Below are 17,899 nucleotides of genomic sequence, written 5' to 3'. Positions count from 1 at the left end.
CCATGTTTTTTTGGTTTTATTTGAGGTAAAGTTATTAACAAAAATTATTTTGGAATCTTTTCTTCTCCGGAGGACCTTTTGTGTGCACTACTGTCATCATTACGACCGCAAACATATTCTATTACTACTACCATACTACACTTCAATAATTTTAATTCAGAAACCAGCTAAACACTAGTTGAGTTAAGCTGGATTACCTGCAGGTCAAACTAAGACCACCAGATCACCCAAGGCTAGTTTTAAGTTTTTTTTCTTCCTAGGATGTGGAAAAAGAAAGAAATGCTCCTCATACCTTTTGCAGCTACCAGATAATATTACATTTTACATATTTTTTTAAATCAGCATTATCAGTTCTAGGAGACCAACTGTGACATTCTCAGCTTTCACCCTCATGACTTAAAGTGATCGATTAACCCACCTTGTTGAAATTAGAAGCAAAGGTTTGGTATATTATTTGGTGATACAGGTTGTGCTGGATCATAAAGACAAGAGTAACACATTCTTAGCATTTTATTCCAAATGAATTTCTGTGCAATTTGACATGATCATGCAAGCATTTTCATTTAGGCACTGATTATTTATCATGTCCAAATAGCTTTTCAAATACCTGGGTCCTTAAACTCAGTCCAGTTTCAAATCAGCTGTTACAGAAAGGTACAGGCACGCAGCTGTTTCCTTGTGCTGTACGGTAACTGTGATTTTACAAAACACCATGTTATGAGCTCTTCAGCCTCAGACCTTCCCAAGAAGGACATATGAACACTTAAAAAAGAAAAACAATTCAAGACTACTATTTGACATCTGAAAATCAGCATTTTATCTTTGCAGGCTTCAATCAAAACAAAAAAAAATCAGTTTGCGTTGACCATCAGTAAACATTAAACATGTCCAAAAACCTGTGCCTTGCAGCAGTTTACAAAGACCGAAAAGAAAGAAAAGGTACTTGTCACACGAGACATGACTTTTAAAAGTCATGTGGCTCAAGTCAGTCTTCACTCCACGATCTGTGAACAAAAAAAGCATGTTTGTTATAACTCACTTTTATTTTTAATTAAAATTTTTTCACACTTAAAGGGTTAGTTCACCCAAGAATGAAAATTGTGTCATTTTTATTCTCATCATTCTAAACCAGTATGACTATCATATAATATAATAATATCTTCTCATGTGTCCCACAGAAGAAAGAGGGTGAGTTAATGATGACCGAAATCTCATTTTTGGGTGATCGGTCTAAATATCTGAGATCAGTTTACAGTTTGTACCTTGACGACGTGGGTCTCTCGGGTGCGCACCCGCAGCTTGTTGACCTGAGATTCGGCTATATCTGCCCTCTCCTCAGCTTCATCCAGCTCATGCTGGATCTTCTTGAACCGAGACATATTGCAGTTGGCCTGCTCCTCCTGCCGTACAACAGTAAGATACAAAACTCTGAAATCTGTGTGCCTTAAAATAGACAACACCATGTTGTTTAACAGGTCGTGTGATGTATTTTATTTTCAAACACCAATTTGGCTCAATTATACAGTATACTGAAAGAATGAATTTACTGGGTTGCTATCGCAAAATGTGCAGGAGATACGTACTGCATCCTCGGTTTGTCTCTTAAAGCCCTTTACTTTTGCCTGTAGTTTGTCAATCAGGTCCTGCATCCTCAGGAGAGTTTTCCTGTCTTCCTCTGTCTACAGACAGAACAGTCTTTTAAACACACTGAAGATGACACATACAGTTTTTCATGCTGTTTAACGTGTGTCCTGCGAGTAAATACCTGGTAAGTGAGCTCTTTAATCCTCCTCTCATATTTTCGTAGTCCTTTTTGAATTTCTCCACTCTTCTTCTGCTCACACTCCAGCTCTCCCTCTAGCTCTCGTACCTGAGGATTGAAATGTTCCCACAGATGCAGGTTAATCCATGAAATATGTTATATTCATGTCTTGTCCAAAGCTGGAACAGATGTTTATCTGCTTACCCGAATCTCCAGTTTCTGAATCTGCTTCTTTCCTCCCTTGAGAGCAGTCTGCTCGGCCTCATCCAGACGTATCTGCAGGTCTTTGACCGTCTGCTCCATGTTCCTCTTCATCCTCTCCAGGTGGCTGCTGGTGTCCTGCTCCTTCTTCAGTTCCTCTGCCATCATGGCTGCCTAATGAGGGACAAATTCAGTTAAAAGCTGTAATATCATCAAAAAGTTTCAGTGTTGTGCTTCATTGTGTTAATAAGATTGGTAGGGTGTTGCTGTGAGGTTACTTAGGTGTCCTAAATGGTTTGTTTGAGTAGTTTCCTTTTGGTCAACTCTCTGGAGTCTAAGGGTATTTTTGGGGCCTGGAGAAGTTTTGTCATGCCCTGATATTTGTGCTTTTTTCAGTTTCTTATAGATATCTAAATGGGTAAAGTCTACTCTCACTGTAATCAGCACAAACTGGGCTATAATAATAATAATATGTGAAATGCATGTATGTGCATGAATGTTTTTTTGGAGAAAAAAATTTTTTATGCGTGGTTAGTGAAAAACAAAAAATGTTAAAACACTTGAATAAGGCCATAAAACACATACAAAACATTGGTTCCCGGTACTTTTGAGAACTGGAGCTTGTAGCCTAGAATTTTTCTTTTCTAAATTCTAAACTTACAAGACTTTTTTTGTTTGTTAAACACTTAAGTTTTTTTTTTTTTACTTTAAAAATGAATAATAATAAAAAAAACTTCTGCAACCAACACTGCTGAAAAAAGTGGTCAGGCTGTAATGCACTCACATCAGTTATGGCCTTCTTGGCCTTCTCTTCAGAATTGCGACACTCCTGCAGAGCATCATCCACCTCGCCGGACAGTGAGGACAGATCACTCTCTAACTTCTTCTTGTGGTTCAACACTAGCGTGTTCTGTACAGATCAATGGATTGAGAGGTTTATCATGACGTTTTTGCTTACCTGCATTATTGCTTAGCTGTTTCATTAATTATTGAGTTTTACCTGAGCGTGCAGCAGGTTCACTCTCTCAGTGGACTCCAGAAGCTCGTGCTCAGCGACTTTACGTATACGGTCTGTTTGCTCCATCACTCCACGCAGCTCCTCAGACTCTGCTGTTAGCAGGGTGTTTCTTCTTTCTGTGAGCGTCACCTGCTCCTTCAGGTCCTCACACTGATGTACACACTCATCTAACTCTAACTGCAGGTCCTGAGAAGACAAACCAACTGCACTTGATAAAAGAGCACTAACATGCTAAATTTGCAATACAAATCAATAGGCATGCATTGATATAAAATATTATAATACTATATATACTAATATAGTATCACTATATCATGCATCCCCAAAGATGATTTCCAGTTGTTTTAGATAATTCAGTTCTTCCATATAATTGATAATCTTTTTGAATTAATGCAAGCAGTCCTTCTATCTCACCTTCATTTGAAGCTGTAGGTTGCGTGCCATTTTCTGAGACTCCGCAGCTTGTCTGTTTGCATGGTTCAGATGGATCTCCATCTCATTCATATCTCCCTCCATCTTCTTCTTAACCCTGACTGCCTCATTACGTGCCCTGATCTCTGCATCCAGTGTGGTCTGCATGGTGTCCAGAGTCCGCTGATGGTTTCGACTGCATTGATAAATTGCTTAATGTGGTTTATTTCAATGTTAGTATTTCAATAGCTAGTATGTTTTCTTGTATTTCTCTTACCGGAGATTATCAATCTCTTCATCTTTCTCTGCGAGTTTCTTTTCAATTTCAGTTCTTGTCTGGCTGAGCTCCAGCTGGATGCGTATGGTCTTGCTTTCTTCATGCTCCAGAGTGCCCTGAGTCACACAGAGTTAGCGTCCACATTAGCTTTTACCCAAGTATAGAAAGTCTCCAGGTGAGTATTGTCTGGTATTTCAGCTCCTATTCATCACCTCCACCTCCTCCAGTGCTGCTTGGATGCCGCTCTTCTCATGGTCCAGCACCTTCTTCATCTGTTCAAGCTCATGGATGGTCTTGGTGCCATGACTAATCTGATCAGTCAAGTCAGTAATTTCCTCTGCAAAACAAACATATTGGTTGAATTCATTTTGAAGATCATTCTAGACCAACATATAATCTCCCTAGTTTATTACGTATCTATGTAATTTCACAAATATGCTCTGTCCTGAAGTCTATGTACAGTCTTTGTACCTTGCAAGTTCTTGTTCTCCCTTTTGATTGTCTCCAGCTGGTCAAGGGCTTCTTCATAGGAGTTTTTGAGCTTGAAGAGCTCTGTGCTCAGACTACGGGACTCTTTCTGAGAGCTTTCCAGCTCGGCCTGGGTCTCCTCAAACTTCTGCCTCCATTCAGAGAGCACCTGGACATAATAATGATTAATAGGTGTTAGTAGAAAATAATTATGAACGATGCCTGTCTGCTGCTACTGGTTAAATCAAATATTTAAATACGTTCATCCTGACCTTATCAAAATTGCGTTGCTTTTTGTCCATTGCAACAGCAACAGCATTAGAGCGTTCCAAATCAACCATCAAGTCCTCGATCTCAGTCTGCAGACGGTGCTTGGTCTTCTCCAATGAGCCACATTTGGCATTGGAGGCTTCCACTGCCTCCTCAGAACTCTGGAGCCGTGCAACCAGCTTCTTCCTGAAGGAGGATAAATCAGTTTTATCAGTGAACAAGACAAACTGTTACACCGACTGACAACAGAGTGATCTTACTTGGCGTCCTCTAGTTCATCTGTCCTCTGAATGGCATCTGTCTCATATTTTGTCCTCCACTGTGCAATCTCAGTGTTGGCTTTAGACAGAGCACGCTGCAACTCGGATTTGGCCTCCTGCTCCTCCTCAAACTGCTCTCTCAAAAGTTCACAATCATGCCTGGATGACTGTACTGCATGAGCTAAACTGTTCTTCGCCTGGCACATAAACACAAACCCAGTATAATATGAAATATGATGCCCTTGAGATTAATATACTGAATAGAAACACTGTCGTTCAAACGTTTTGGGTCAATAAGGTTTTTTAATATTCCTGAAGAAAGTCTCTTTTGCTCGTTAAAGGTGCATTTATTTGATCAAAGAAAACGTAAAACTGTAATATTGTAAAACAAATAACAGTTTTCAATTTAAATATAATTAAAATGTAATTTATTCCTGTAATGGCAAAACTGAATTCTCAGCAGCCGTAATTCCAGTCATATGCATTTCCTGCAGAAATCATTCTGATATTCTAATTTGGTCTTCGAGAAACATCGTTAGAATCTTGGTAAAAGTCTTTATTGGCGGGATCCCAAACATTTGAACTGCACTTTACTTCTAAAACTTCTAAAGCCTTTTTTTAATGCTTTTCTTGTTTGCCACAATATTGTTTTGTGTCTTTCTTCAGCAAACATTGATGTGTGAAGAATTGTGTTTGGAAATTTGAATCAACTGATCCTAAGAGATATGGCACAAATGCATGCAATCGATCTAAAACCTGGCTCACTTTGCATTCCTCTTCTAGCTGTTTCTTCAGCTCTTCCATGCTCTGGCTGAGAGCACTCTTTGTCCGCTGCAGCTGCATAACCAGAACTTCTCTCTCTTCCAGCCTGCGACTGACCTCAGCTGTAATTGGTAAGACCGAAAAGAGAGAACAAAGCCTTTACCAGGTGACCCTTTTCTCATATTATTTCAGCTCTATTATGCCACTTGTTTCTAGGACAAGCATAAATCTGAATTTCTAATTGGAGACTTCCAATCATAATGTGTACTGTATTTCCAGCTCCTGATCTTTATTCTGTTTTAAAGCACAGGACACTGACCGCTCTCTGTCTGGGCCCGTGCTTTTTGAGAGGTGACATCCATTAGCTGTCTCTGGAGCTCCTCTGCCTTGGTTTTGGACTCATTCAGCTGGTCTTCATACATCCGGCACATTTTCTCTGTTGTGGCCTGCAAACAACAGTCTCTTTGTTATTCATGTTTACTCTATATGTTTTAACCATGAGTTCCAGACAGTGGCATTATGAGTCTCAGAAACCATGTTAAGCAGAGAGATTTCTTACTTTGGCTCTGGAGAAATGTTCAAGGTTCGATGCCAGATCTTCAGACTCCATTCTGATCTCTGCCTTTTCCTTCTCCAGCTTCTGCTTGACCCTCTGTAGGTTGTCCAGCTGCTCCCCCAACTCAGCCACAGTGTCCGCGTGCTTTCTTCTCAACATGGCCATAGTAGTTTCATGATGCAGTGAGGCTTCTTCCAGATCTCTCCGCAGCTTTAAGAAATCAGCCTCCCGCTTCTTGTTCATCTCGATCTGGGCAGCAGTAGCACCTCCTGCTTCCTCCAGAAGTTCACTCAACTCTTCTAGTTCCTTTGACACTTCAGCACGCTGCTTGTCAGATTTTGACCGAGCTGCTCTTTCAGCCTCAAGTTCCTCCTCAAGCTCTTCTATACGTGTCTGTAAAGAGTTTACCATAATACTCTCATAGTACAGTATACTATTATAGTAAACTCATTATGCCAATTATTATTGCCATTAGCCAAATGATTACCTGTAATTCTTTTATTCTCTTCTGCAGCTGAATAACCAATGCTTGCTCCTCTTCAATCTTTGCACCTATGTGAACCATTTCGAGGTCTTTCCTTCAAAAAAAGACCATATGAAGATTTAACTAGATCTCATTTGATAATACAGCCTAGCACACTGCTTCCATTTGCAACATTAAGACTGCATAATGGCTGTAAAATCTCACTTTTTCAGTCTTTCCTCCAGCTGCTGTTTGTTGTTCTCCAAATCCATGGATGACTCCATGGAAATCTTTAGATCTCCCTCAAGCTTCCGCTTCACTCGCTCCAGATCCATACGCACTTTCTTCTCTTGCACCAAAGAGCCCTCTAACTGTTGCAATAATAATGAACAATTGGGTTTAAGAAATGTATTACTTGTCTGTTATGTAGGCTAATAAGCATTTTATTTCTACTTTCACCTGCTATGCAGTAAATCTTTTCTGAGATTAGGAGTTATGGATCATTATGGAGTCTTACAGTACGTTTGTCTCGTAGGATTTAACTGAGTCCACTTCATACTCACATCATCCACCTGCTGCTCAAGTTTGATCTTGGTCTTGGACAGCATGTTCACTTTGTTTTCTTCATTCTGCAGGTCTTCCAGAGCCTGCTGATGAGCATCCTGAAGGGCTTTCTTCTCTTTCGTCAGCCTGAGGATGGTTTCATCCAATGCAGCCATTTCCTCCAACAAGTTTTTCACCTTAGATTCAAGTAAAAAGAATCGGTTCATTAGAGGATCTAGTGCAAAACCACATTTTCCCGAACAAGAATGCATCTTCCGTAACATACCTTGTTCTCAGTGGCATGTTTTTCCTTCTCCACTTTGGCCAAAGTAATCTCAAGGTCATCCAGGTCTTTCTTCAGCTCAATACACTCATCCTCAAGTTTGCGTTTCTTGGCCAGGAGAGTGGCATTAACCTCTTCTTCGTCCTCAAGCCTCTCCATCAGCTCCTTAATTTTCCCCTCCATCTGGATCTTAGCCTTGATCAGCAGGTTACAGCGGTCCTCAGCATCTGCAAGGTTATCCTGCTCCTGGGGTCAGAACGTAACAAATTCTTCCCATCGTGCCTTCGACTCAATGTATGATGCATCATGATATGATCATGAAGCCATCAAGAAATCATAATGTTAGTAAGTATGCGATTCTGATTTGTGACTTGTTTCATTGGTATGAATCCACTCTGACACTCACCGCCTGAAGCTGCAGGGAGAGGTCATTTTTCTCTTGCACCAAAGAGATCTGTCTCTCCTCAAACTCTTTCCTCTTCACCTCAGACCTCTCGAGAGCCTCCTTTAGCTTCTGGAACTCCTCCTTCAGTGTCGCCAGCTCCTTCTCTGTAGCTGCGCTCCTCAGCAGGGGTTTGATCTTGAAGAACAGACACATCCACGGCCAGTTCTTGACAGCGTAAAAGGCACGGATGTTCCACTGAATGACCATCAGAGCTTCCCTGAGTGAAGATAATCAGAGGGTGGATTTCAACTTAATATCTCTTCAAATTCACTGTGTGAATCAAGTGCATTTGAAAACTATTTTTAAATTAACAGATCCAGGACAGAATGAGAATCAGGTCACTGACCCTGGTACTAACAGAGTTGTTTAGGAAGTCTTACACTACATATCAGATGGATACACTGCAAAGTTTCAACAAAAGATGTTGGTGTAGGCCCAATTGAGGAGTATCAAGATCAAGCCTTACTCAAATTTGGCTCTTTTGTGCAAGAATAAAAGAAACCCCATCCATTTTGTGGCCTGCACCTCACACTCCCTGCCCTTGTTGTTCTAAATTAGCTCAGTATGTCTAGCACCAAATAGGGCCAGGCTGCCACACGCCATTGTTTCATGTGCTATATCAGTAATCCCACTGTGATACTGAACATGCCTAAAGAGTAAATCAATTCCGCATTGCTGAAGCGGCGACACAATCAGGGACAGTCAAAGGTCAGGCAGAGGTTGTTGATTATCTAAAGCTGAATCCATTTGAAGAAACAAGAGGACTTAATCCCCTGTCACCTGGGATATGGCATTTCAGCGATTTTCAGCCTGCTCCCGGCCAAATCCATTCTGGACAAAAGAGGGTTATTTATAATAAAGACGAGGGGTGGGGGGGGGGCTCTGGTAAGGAACTGTCAACAACTGGTATGTGCACTGTTTGCGGGATATATGACCCACCTCTACACCTGCTTTTATAAATGCCATTTGGGGTGGAGGGGGTTTAACCAGCTTTTTCTGTAGCGACCGCACACACACACACATTCAAAACATACAGACACACGCCAGACACACGCCACAACATAGTCCGCATACACTTTGGACATTCCTCCCATTGATTTGCAGGCTTACAGCCCTGTGCACACTCTCAACAATTTATCGCAGTGCGTGCAACGGGCTCAAGGAAGCGAGATCTGCAATCTGACACTTTCTTTAGTCAGTGAGTAATAGAAACTATTTGCATTGGGTTATTTAGACACTGTATGACTATTGTCATGGTTTGGGCGTCCAAACAGCACATACTTCTCTTCATCATCCTCCTGCGCTCCATCTTCATGAGTTTGCCCCTGCAGAAGGCCTGCAGCAAGGTGAGGATCTCAGACAGACGTTCGTCCCTCATGTCTTCCAGCTGGCCAAGAAGTCCCGCCTTAAAGAAAACCTGAAGAGCACAGATTCGCGGATCAGTGTGTAGACTACGATGGGATTTGAGGGTCTGAAAATAGTGGGTATGAAGGGAGTGACAAGAGGACAAATTTGTGAACCAACCTTGCTGTGGCCAAACTTGTACTGGGTGTGGTCGATATCCAGAGACCCTAGCAACTTTTCTACAGCTTTTCTACTGTCCACATATGTGTCCTCTGGGATGGCCAAAGGGTTCAGGATACGGTAACTGGTAAATCATGAAGGTTTAGAGTTGTGTGCCATTCAGAATTGACTTTTAAGTTGCTAAATTTGAATTGAGCCAGTAAACCAGATGGAGAATTGCAAGTTGAATTTGGAAAACAAGTAGAAATTCAAATAAAGTGAAAATCATAGAAATTAATATAGTCGAGATCACGAATGTGATTCATGAACAAACACTGACCGCTGTTTGAACTCTGCATAAAGAATGCGATTGGGGAATCCCTTCCTGCAAATGCGGATGCCTTCCAGGACTCCATTGCAGCGAAGCTGGTGCAGAACAAGAAATGGCTCCATCATCCCTATCAGATACAAGAATAAAAACTGAAGACTGATCGTGTGTTTACTGTAGGTTTAAACAGAGTTTTTTATTTTTGGTACCTGGAGTCTTTGTCTCATTGGGGATAATGCATCTCACAAAATGAGGTTGAGTGCTTCTCAAATTAGCCATCAGCTTGTTTAGATTATCCTAGAGTGATAGAGAAGAAAAGATCATTCAACATGCAGTCCATATGACACGTTCAGTTTGTGGTCTCTACACAAGTTCTTCTAACTACTGGGTCAGATCTTACCTGCGTCTTTCAATCTGAAGCTGGTGAAAGCTGAGCCAGCACAGACTTAAAGTGATGTTCATGGGTCAGATTACCTAAACATCACTGCAAGTCTTAAATGGCTCACTCTCCAACACCATTTCCAATATCTATATCGTTTTAACATTTGCAGATATTTAAAGAAGTGAAATGTGGGTTTTCTGGTCCAATTAGATATAACAAAATTTGACCCACCTTATGCAGCTGGGACACTGTTTGAAAAGATGCTCCTTTCCTTCTCTTCTCTTTGCTTCCTGGCTTTGCTTCTGTTCCCAAAAGTATACATGGAAAGAAAAAAAAACCTTAGTACAATCAGGTCCATTGGTATCAGCCCTTCAACATAACTCGATGTAATATCCACCTGAATCTACGCTGATGAAGTTCTCATAGAGGCATGCCATTAGCTTATTAGACGACCTCTGGAAGATTCCCACCACAGTTTCATTCAGAGGATCTCTGTTTTTGTCCAGCCATCCATTGATGTTGTATGGGACCTGGCAACACCCATATATGTGAATTGATATTATATTTTAAGTGAACTATTTTGATCAAGGCTTGAGCTATCACCATTGTGTCACTGAGCTAGGCACTTAACCCCAGCTTGCTCCAGACTATCTCCGTTACTTAAATGGTGCCATTCTATGGCGGCAATGCATTCTGTAAATTGTTTAACAAAGTCCACTGGCCTCAGTTATGTGGCTTATAAAGACTCTATTGTATGCTATGGTAAAAATAGCCTTGAAATATGTGTGCAAATATGAAGTTATTTCCACTCACCACTCCGGCATAGTGCACCAGCTCAAAGTGAGTCTCATATTTGCGCTTTTTGTCTGGCCTCGGTTTCAGGAAGTTGGGAGACTTGCCAAAGTGATTATCATAGAGTTTAGCTTTGAAGCTGCTCTCTGTGGCTTTAGGGAACATGCACTCCTCCTCCAGAATAGACAGTATACCCAATGGCTGCAAACAACACAAGACGGATGTGACAGCTAGAGTTGTATAGTGTACTCTGTATAACTGTTTTAATGTAATTGTATACAGACATACACATGCTTTCACACAATTATATGTAATTCTATATCAACCTTCTCAATGAGGTCAATGCAGGCCTGCAGGTCTAATCCGAAGTCTATGAAAGTCCACTCTATGCCTTCGGTCTTGTACTCTTCTTGCTCTAGGATGAACATGTGATGGTTGAAATACTGTTGCAGTTTCTCATTGGTGAAGTTGATGCACATTTGCTCAAAGTTGTTGAACTGTTCAGGAAAAAAGAAGAGAACGAGTTTAAGGTACAATGAGAACTGAATGATGTATAGGGATGGGTATCAATACACATTTCCTGATTCAAATTTGATTAACAAGTTCGCAGTTTGATCTGACTTTGATTCAATTTTATTTCAGTTCATTTAGGTATGTATGCTTTGCAATGTCCATTTCACTTACGTAAGATACATTTCCTTTTAGTTATTGCTGTAAATTATATTGTACATGTAAAGTTGGTACACTGCAAAAATATTTTGGTAAATTAACAACAGGGCCCCTATCAATGTACCTCAGTTGCAATAATAACTTGTTGATTCAGTAAACAAGGATTCAAAGAACACATTCAGTGAATGATTTGGGTTAGATGAGTTCATGAGTGTTTTTAAATGATTCATTAAAATGACTGACTTCTTTAATTGCACTACACTGTTTGCAATGCATATTTTTGGTTCACTAGCAAGATCCAGTTTACAAGTGTAATTTTTCATGAATCACTGAAAAGTGGTGCTGAAGACCTTGTCATAAGCTTAAAAAAATTTATTGAGATTTTACGTAATTGTGACAATGAAATGAGGCTTGCGGTTAATGGGAAAATCCATATTTTTTATCTTTTAAGATCTACATGTGATGAACAGAGAGTGGTAAGGAGTGATGCAAAGCAATTTGATTGACAGTAATCAACTGACTTACCTCAAAGATCTCAAAGCCTGCTATGTCCAGCACTCCTATAAAGAACTGACGAGGGAGGGCCGTGTACAGGGTTTTATTAATTCTGCTCACCAGCCATTTAAACATGCGGTCATATGTGGATTTGGCTAAAGCACCAACTGCATAGGTCACCTGTCATGACACAAAAGCCCCAATACTCTTATTGGTAGGTGAGATAATATGGCAGGGATGTTAATCCATCATTTACTGACCAAACTGACCTGTTCAACTGTCTGTCCTCTAACAATGTACTCATTGCCCACTTTCACTCTGGGGTGAAGCAGTCCCTTTATGAGGTCAGCTGAACTGATCCCCATGAGATAGGAGGCTTTGTCCGCACCTGGGGAACAAAACCACAGCGCTAAGCCAAACCAAGCCACAAACTGAAAACCTAGCTTATGACAGAATCCCTTTTACTTTCAGTGCCGTCCGCCTCTGCTTGCTCCTCTCTCTGCTTCACTTTGAACCTCATGTTGCCGAAGTGCATGATAGCACCGACTATCTTGTAACAGCCATACTTCTCCTCGGGGGTGAAGCCAAGGGTGTCCATTGCATGCTATAGAGGACGGTAAGCAAGTTTCCCTATAGGTGAGTGGTCATACATTATTTAATGTGGAATAATTAGTATCTAAGAATCTCTTTACGGGGATCTCCATCATACAACAGTACTCACGTCAGTCGCCAGCAGCTCATCTCCATCATCCATGTGGTCCACAGTCGTAACACCCTGCGAGCAGAAGTGGTAGTCAAAGGGATTCGATGATACCAGCAGCATATCTGTGATGGAAGATGGAAGAGGTTTGGTTTTGAAGTCACACAGTGAACTATGGATGGCATTTTGCATGGCGTATAGATATTTATACATAGTATACTCATCTATACATAGTATACTCATACTTCAGTGTTTCCTCTGAATACCTTGTAGTTCTGGTTTCCTGTGTGAGAGGATCTGGTAGTAGATGTGGTAGCTTCTCTCTCCAGCTTGCTGAAAAATCACTCTGGATTTTTCCAGGAGATCTTAACGAAAGAGAATGTGAAAAGGACGAGGATTTGCAGGAAATACAATATATTTAATCTGTTGACACAGTGATATTTTCCAGATCATCTTACAGATGCCAATGTCAGCAGATGCTAGTTTCCCAGTTGGACCAAAATGTATTCGTATGAATTTGCCCTGTGTTAAAGAGAGGAAAGCAAGTGAAACGGAGAGCAACACTGAAAGAAAATAAGATGATATTCTCCTCTTATGATTTTCACTCACAAAACGGGACGAATTGTCATTCCTCAGGGTTTTTGCATTGCCAAAAGCTTCCATAGCCGGGTTGGCCTCAATGATCTGATCCTCTAATGTACCCTATTTACATTGAAAAGAGAGAAATGTGTGAGTTTTTAATCCGACACCAAAAATTACATCGATGAGTAGGACAGAACAAACTAATGGAAATGAAATATTATACGTCATGGTTGAGGGGAAAAAGACGCTGTCAGGGTTTCTTCAAAAAGACAAAGAATGAAAATGGAGCATATAATGTTAAAAACAAGAGACAATAAGGAGAGACATTGCAAAAAGGGAAAAGGGCAATGTAAAGATTGGTATAAAAAGGGTTTTAAAAAAAAACATACTGGAACGGGAATACATAACTAGGGAATCAAAACTCTGAGGGTCACTTCTTATCGGTTAAAAGGATGTCTGTGAATCCAAAAGCAATAAGCATTCAGACATTATTAAAAATCCCCCAAAACAAGATGTAGGGGAACAAAAAGAAGGGATAAGGACGGGTGAAGACAAAAAGACAGAAGTGAAGTTTCTGCCCTTACTCCTTTTTGCCCCCTGCATCGCCAAGAGCAGCTATAATGGCAAAATACTGAATTACACGTTTCGTGTTGACAGTTTTGCCAGCACCGGATTCTCCGCTAGGCATGGACAAAATTTATGTGAAATATACATGAAACAATATTAAAATACAAGAAGTGAAGATAAAAGAAGAAGAAGATTTTTTTATACCGCTTCATTATTAAATAATGTGCAAAAAGGATTTCAGATAATTTTGACCTGATAATTGTAGAATAGAGATGTAATAGGGTAGTGGAGGGTCACTTACGTGATAAGCATTGACTGGTTTTCACGATCTACAGGAGAGATCACTTAATTAGTACATGTTAAAGACAATTAAATGTATCAGTTATGTTTTGACCTACAGTAAAATGCCATTAAGAATCAAATACATGCAAAATATAAGATGTAGAAACTGAGATCAAAAGTGAAGAAGGTTTCAAAGCATACTTTTGAGCATGTCATTGTAGGCATTGTCTGCTATGGCATAGATGTGAGGGGGAACATCTGTCCGACGCTTTCCCTTATATGCTGCAACCACTTCAGGAGAATAGACGGGAAGCCATTTATACGGGTTAACTGTCACACAAAACAGCCCTGAATATGTCTGCGGACAGACGAAAGAACAAGCATGAAGACTGAGACAGCTCTAAAACAAAGAACATTCAAGAACAGATAACTTGACTCTCAAGTTATTCTTAAACCTCTTATAGTTACAAACAGCTGTTCAGCAGTAAATGATAATGAGATGTCTCACGTAGATCATCCAGAAACTGTAGCGACGGCTGAGGTTGAAAAAAACAGAGGCCTCGTTGAGGTGCGTAAGCATGGCCATGTCTTCAATCATGTCAAACTTCGGGGGATTCATCTGCTGAATGTCTTCCTCTTTCACTGTTAACATCTGTCAGTATTAGATTGCAGTATTTAGTTACCACCTTGTGATATGTTTTCTAGTTCCATTGCAAGATCAAATATAGTTTATATTTTTTCTATAGTAAAAATGGCTACATTTATTTTTCTTGACTTTTTTTAAGCATGAACACATATATATTATTTTATTTTATTTTATTTTAAAACAAGAAAAAAAAAGCCAGTGAGGTAAGAAAGATAAATACAGATTTTTCTCTTAAAGCAAGTCTTAGGCAATATCTTATTAAGTAAATGTATCTTGTAATAATGCTAGTAATTAGGAAAACAGTAATTAAGACAAGTGTTTTTTAATATGTATTATTATTTCTTTTTTGTGTGTGATCACGGAAAAGAACAAGGCCAATTGAAGCTTCACTGACCATTCCATCTTTGGTCTCCACCATGACTTTGTCCCCATCTGTATCTTTGATCTCCACCTCAGTGTAGGCTTGTTTCTCATCTGGAATCCAGACACGTTTCTTCCCTGCACACAGAAGTATGTAGGCCTATGGTACTTCTGAAATGTATTGCCAGGTAACTAATATTATATTATAATATAACATTATATAACATGGTAGGTTTCCATGCACATGCTACACCAATTGTTGCATTATATAATATAAATGTATTTTCTTTTGTTTTGCATGTAATAAAAAGCATGTGTGGCGTCAATATATCTAGGAAATATCAATATTCTAGAAGTGTTTATATGCACAATGCAAGCTCGTTTCAAAAGTAACCCATTCATTCAAAATCGGATATGATTTGAAATCAGTTCTTTAAATATTCTGGTAGGCTTGTTCACCAATAAATAATCTCGTTTTCTCACAGGACACAAACAGGATGTGTGACAGTACCATCAAACGCATGGGACTGCGCGGCGAGTTGTTCCAGGTTGGTTTTACGCAGAAATGTGGCCGCGTCTCCGAATTCCCTCAATTCCATAAAGCGGGACATGATTAACCCTTCTGGTCCCGGACCTGCGCTCAAAACACCTGTAACGTCGTAGAGACTTTGTTAGAAAAAGTTTTCTCCACTTCGTTGTGCTTGTCATAGGCATGTGCTGGAAAACATCTCTAATCCACAATCTTGGAATTTGTGTGTAAAAAAAAATAGAAGATAAAAAAATGAAATTCTTCGAAACACCTTTCGTCACATGCAAGGCACGGCGCCCAGTCCAAACAGAGCTGTGGAAACACATGCATTTGAATACTAACCTCAGTAATGTCTAAACGGGTTGGCCTCGAAAGAAGTGGCGCGGTCTTCTTTTATTGTTTCCCTCAAGGTCAGAATTGGAGAGATATGTCAGATATCCCCATGTGTCCGTGTGGGGTCAGCTGCTCATTGGTTGCGCGTCCATGCGGTCCAGCCCTGCGCGTTCACAAAAGGCAAACAGGTTTGAGGAACCGTACTGTAAGGGGTTATTTTTAAAACGACATTGTTGTTTGTGATTTATACACTGCTGTCCAGAGGTAAAATACGTGGCCCTTCTATTTCTTTAAAGACGTAAGTGATGTTATATTTGACCAAAAAGTCATTACAATAATAAATATATATATTTTAGGGTGCGAATTGTGGTGGCCTGTGGAGGGGTCTGGCCCTAAGGCATGAACTCTCATAAGGACATAAAAACAAAAGATTGGTGGGGGGATGAGGGTTATTTTGTGCATACGACGTTTTCAGAAAATATTTCTGTAACCACAAAAGTTAAATCATCGCTAAAAATTGACCCTTGAGCAGAGACGCGTTTATTTGTGCTGATGCCCACACTATCGAACCAAACACGTATAAGAAATATAAGTTGTATATGCATATCTAATTTTGTTATTTTATATAGGGCTTATTTATATTTATATGATCACTTGCTAAATGTACTCTACCAATGTACTAAATGTAATTAACTGTACACACAAGATCTGCATATCGTTTACTGATAGCCTACAATCAGATCCTCCTGAGTAAATAGGCGCCTCAGAAGCTGTCGACCTTGAGGGGTAAAGCTGAGATAAGTGTCCTCTAGCAGAGTCCAGAGCACACTATGTAGTCCGAAAATAGAAGAGAATACAACTCCTGTTCCCAATAGCCGGCATTCCGCGCAGAGATAGTCGTGCTGTCTGGCTTGCGTTTGTGGTTAAAGAGGCGGTGCTGTTCTGTTTCACTTAGAAATGACTGAGAGTGATCAAACACTGAAAGAGCGAACACATTACCTAAACCCTATAAATACTGTCAGAGGTGGACATATGTCACCATTTATGTTTAGTCGTGTGTAAACCTCTAGCTATTCAGTGATGTAATTTATAATTTAGTCAAAGCTTACACCAAAACAATGAGGGCTTCTAAATGAATGATCATTTAGAATGGTTGCATTAAATTGAACAGACCAATTTATATATCCAATTACCATCAAACATATCTTATTTACATAAGCATCAGAAAATAGTATATGGGGCAAGGACTTGAATCTGTGAACTGTTTTGTAATCTGTTTGTTTGGAAGAATCGATTTATTAGAATAAATCGGACTGTCCAACGCTACTGTTAAAGAAGGACTGATTCATTAGAAAGAATCAGACTTTTCAATGCTACCTAGGACAGAGAGAAGAGTTTCAGATGAACTGATTCTTTTTGAATTTCTAATGCTACTTAGGATATGAGAACCGTTTTAAGATGAACAGATGCACTAGAATGAATCAGACTTTCCAATGCTATATTATAATAAAGTAATTGTATAATGAAATAATTTAGGTGAACACGTTTATAGCTTATAGTTAGTTTCTCTCCAACTTTATAATAATTATAATGTCATTTGCTATAAAAGAGCGGCCGACATGGCACACCTGAACAAAGCTTCCAGGAACCAGGGTTTGAAGTTCTACACATGGTGAACAGTCGTTTCAGATTATCAGCTCTCATCCAGAGGCTCTACTTTAGAGACTAAAAGGTCAGAGGTGAAGGAGGGTGGTTGCATTCTGTATACCCACACACCCAATGGGGGAAAGAGAAATACACATAAACAGCCTCTAAATAAATGTTTTCCTCTTGCCAGTCAAAACACACAGTATCTCCTGGTCTTCTAAATCCTGTGATCTATCCACCAGACGCAGATATGTGAACCAGATCCCAGCTGAGCAGCGTTCTTCTCCGCCACAATTCAGGATTCTACATTCATTTTTCCCCACTGATCTTCCTCTGACAGTAGCATAAATCCCTTGGACGCAGCA

General features: G+C 40.0%; 1 pseudogene; it reads right to left on the bottom strand.

Annotated features, from left to right (window-relative positions):
• Positions 1-497: 497 nt before the first annotated feature.
• On the bottom strand, positions 498-16,028 carry LOC113094764 (myosin-7-like; annotated as a pseudogene).
• Between the last annotated feature and the right edge of the window lie 1,871 nt (positions 16,029-17,899).

Source organism: Carassius auratus, unplaced genomic scaffold (genome assembly GCF_003368295.1).
Source record: "Carassius auratus strain Wakin unplaced genomic scaffold, ASM336829v1 scaf_tig00215416, whole genome shotgun sequence".
NCBI classification, from domain to species: Eukaryota; Metazoa; Chordata; class Actinopteri; order Cypriniformes; family Cyprinidae; genus Carassius; species Carassius auratus.
The sequence above is the reverse complement of the archived record's forward strand: the minus strand, read 5'-3'. Positions and strand labels throughout refer to the sequence as shown.